The sequence below is a fragment of the Mytilus edulis genome, chromosome 8 (genome assembly GCF_963676685.1).
Source record: "Mytilus edulis chromosome 8, xbMytEdul2.2, whole genome shotgun sequence".
NCBI lineage: Eukaryota > Metazoa > Mollusca > Bivalvia > Mytilida > Mytilidae > Mytilus > Mytilus edulis.
In genome coordinates this window covers 54,047,260-54,051,269 of record NC_092351.1, presented here as the reverse complement: position 1 = coordinate 54,051,269, position 4,010 = coordinate 54,047,260, and the positions used below count along the sequence as shown (strand labels likewise).

The following is a 4,010-nucleotide window of genomic DNA, read 5'->3' as shown; positions in this document are numbered from 1 at the left end:
TTCAGCAGACTGATTTATTGTGTTCACTATTCAGTTTGTTTACATTACTTCATTCCAGAGAACAATATGTTTGAGAACAAAATAGAGGGACGTGCTCGTGAAATACTATTAGAGAAACTTTATACCCTGCATAGTTACGGATGGCGATGCCTCTTTTTTTCAAATCAATTATCTAACTTTCATGTAACAATGTCGATGGCTTTCATCGAACCGCATAAATTGCATTTCATCGAGGTCGCAAAACCACTTACTTCCGCATTATTATGGTTGGTAAATCATACTTATATATATCCGCATTGTAACCATTCCACATACAAAAGAGGAATACACCAGATAGTTTCCCGTGACCAATCCTCACTAAAATACGCATATACATATTACATGTCAGTGTGGGGTTCACAGTATGCGCAGTCTGCTCCACTGAATAGTACTAGAAAAGGTAATAAAAACGAATACAAGCAGTATAATTCCTGTCTTAGTACACTGTTACAGAATATCTATCACGACGCTGTATCTGGATGGTTGATGGTAGCTTCGTTCTTCTATAAGACAAAACAATACAATAAAGCATTACACATCAGCATATATTCTTTATCAAAATGTACTCCCGAAAAATTATACTTCTTAATAAAAAAGTTGGATATTCATGACCAATTGTTCAAACTGAAAATTTTCCAGATCGATAGTATTGTACAATTATGGAAAATATTGCTTATAGATCATATTAAATTTTTACATAACTCTTGGCTCATACCAAATGAACTACAAATGGAAGTGGAAAATGAAGATTGTTGTATTTCCTCTATAGTTTATGCTTATTTTCTAAACATTTTGTGTCATTATCATCTCAATAATTTCCGACAATATCAGGATTCCATCCATACTTTGCAACTTGTTATAGCAGAACAGTTTTTAATTGGGAATAATAAAGTTTGTCTATCTGAAGCCTACAATATTCTTGGTATTGTTTTACAATTATCAGGAGACCAGGAAGCCGCCCGTCAAGCATACATGCAGTCAATTGGAATACACCCGGGTAACATATTGTGTACATCTGTAAAGAGACTTTCGTTAATGTGAACACAGTAATATTTGTGCATTAAGTTCAACTACTAGTATCAACACGGCAGACTTATTCCTGATTGGTATTTTGATGAAGTTGAATTTGTGTTTTCCCAAAGTTTTTTTTTAACAGTTTAATATAACCCTTTTAAATGACTTAACATGCAACTATTAAATGACTGATACAGTTATAGCCTTGCAGAAGAATAAAAGACACGAAAGTTTATTTTGACATGTTATAGTTAAACAATTGTAACGGTTGTTGTTCGCTATAAGTATGATTAATTAATGTTACTATTTTTTCTTTAGTAAACAAATTTGTAAGACTTATCATTATATTGTTTTGAGAATTTTGGAGATGTAGATCATATTAGATTTTATGCCTCTAATTTCCCCAGATATGATCTTTATGCTTCATCTCGTATAGCCACAAATTAAAGAACAAATTTTATATAAAACTTGCATTTATTTAAATTGTACATTGTAAGTTTGAATTATTTGAATATAGAGTTTTCCGCTTATTTCATTGGTTTGGACATGATAGTTAGACACTGGTTTGTCTGTTACACCTTTACCATTCTTGGTACAACGATATTATACTAATTTATATGTAAGTGAAAGCTCTATGTTCATACTAAGCTATAACTGATTAGTTTTGGTTCTTTATATTTGAATAACAAGAAGATACCCGCAGGAGGGTTTGAGTATGATATGCTCTTTGTGTTTGTATTCGTCGATCCAGTCGTTTTTTGCTAATAAATTCGTTTAAATAATTGTATCTTTTAGTCAAAACAATGTGTAGGTGGATTACACATAAAAAGGTTAAGGGTTCGGACGTCGGTTTCATGTGTTTACACATAAAAAAGGGGAAGGGTCCGGACGTCGGGTGCCTGTGTTTACACATAAAAAGAGAGGTCCACACGTTCAACGGCCAATTCATTTTTCGATAGTTCTGCATCTTAGTAAAACCTGTGGATGTCGTTTAATTAGGCAAAATTAGCACTTACATGTACAATACAATACAGGATACTTATAGGCCTAACTGTCCTATATTCTACCATTTGGTGTTACTTAACTTGAATTTGGCGGGCAGACACAGGATTAAAACATGTAGAAATTGGTACAATAAACCAGTAAATATCATACCTTATAAATGTATTAAGGTGTAATACCACCATTGATTTTCCCCTATTAGTCTTTGTTAAATTGGCACTTTTAAAAAAAATGTACAGTATTTACCTTTATTTCAACCAAAGAAATACTTTGCATGAATAATGTTTAATCCTGTTCAGTGCTACAGTGAAAATTTCACACTACATTTCATTGCATATAAGAAAGTAACCAGCACCGGAAGTAAACAACCCAATTTTGACACTATTATTTACTGGTTACCTGCTTTGGTAACTAGGTAACCTTAACTTTCCAAAATATTTTATAAGACCATCAAATAAACAAAGAATGATGCTTTCAGACACCCAACATACATGCTTATGACTCAGAAAAAAATTAAGTGCATTGAAATGCAGGGTTAATTTTCTACAACTGTCAAATTCAAGGGAATATTTTTTTAGACCTACTATCGTATGCAACCGGATGTGCCGTATCATGATTTGGTGGTATTACACCTAAAGAACACCTAAATGTCAAATAAACTTAATGTAATTTTTTTCCCTCCAATTGCAAGTTATTTCAAGCATAACTGCCAAGTTTTGTTTCAGTCAGATCTATAGTTTCAGAGAAAATCACTGTAATGTAAGGTCATATCCTACAGCGATTGCAGTCTTATTTCTTCGAAAAATCCTTTTTTCAGTGTATCATTATAAAATGCAGTGTTGACTAATATCTGATCATATACTCATGATCTAAGCATTCAAACAATTAAATAGGATACAAAAGACAACTTTAAGATGATATACAATTTTATTGCACCTTTTAGAGTTCATTTGAAGGTCTGTTTTGGTCTGTTTTGGTCCATTTTCCTTCTTCCTTCTTTTTTCATCAAAACTTGATATCTTTTGCCTAAAAAATAAAGCAAATGTAATTATTTTCCCAGAAAAAATGAAAGAAATGTAATGTCAAATCAACAATTAAAGTGTTTTAGCTGAAAGAACTGTTTCTATAAATGTTAACAGTCTCCACCAAAGTTTCTATAAGCCCTTATGTGTAACTTGAGTTTTTGGTCTGTTCCCCGAGTATGACAAATAACGGTTCCCTTTCAGTCAATCATAATTGTTACTGATATCAAAATCATTTCATTTATTTATTGCAGTATATTTCTAATAGATTTACACCTAAAAAGTCCACTTTCTTGTATTTTACATTAAAAAATGAGGAGAAAGAGTAATAAAAAATACATCAAAATGTTTTAAAAAGGGTTATGTCCCTTTGAATGCTGGTAAAAAAAAAATTGGTACGAATTATAAAATTTAAGTATGTGAGACTGGATTCTGATGTGTATAAATCCAAGGCAAGTGTTTAGATGATGTTTTGTCGGTGCAAAATACAGATGGCACAATGGCAAATTGTAAACTTTTGCGGCCAAAACAAAAATAAAACATGACATTAGTTGATACATACCTCAATGCTAAATTGTCATCTGCAGACCAATTCACATATTAGATTTTTCAACAGAATGCTTGTCAGAATCATGGTTAACACTGAAATGAAAAATCACATGTTGTATAAACAAAACTGTAAAGGTGATTTAAAATTTGACACAGAGGCTCACGTAAAATGGGGATTAGCATGGTAAGCTATAAGAAAGGTCTCAATGTAATATATGTATGTTGATTCAAAAGTGTATTTCATAAATTAAATTATATCATATGAAGAAAAATAAGACTTCTCTTTAACACCATTATTGTTTTACCATTTTAAATCAAACAGTCTTGGTAGGGTTTGTGTTTTCGACACCTTGTTGGGTGTGTACCACGACAAACTTGGCGGTC

At 31.9% G+C, this 4,010-nt stretch overlaps 1 long non-coding RNA gene across 1 annotated transcript; it reads right to left on the bottom strand.

Moving 5' to 3' along the window:
• Positions 1–2,963: 2,963 nt before the first annotated feature.
• LOC139487044 (uncharacterized) lies at positions 2,964–3,721 on the bottom strand. The gene is made up of 2 exons (XR_011655722.1): positions 3,640–3,721; positions 2,964–3,081 (listed from the first exon to the last, which is right to left on the bottom strand). It is a non-coding gene; the product is annotated as an uncharacterized lncRNA (long non-coding RNA).
• Positions 3,722–4,010: the final 289 nt, after the last annotated feature.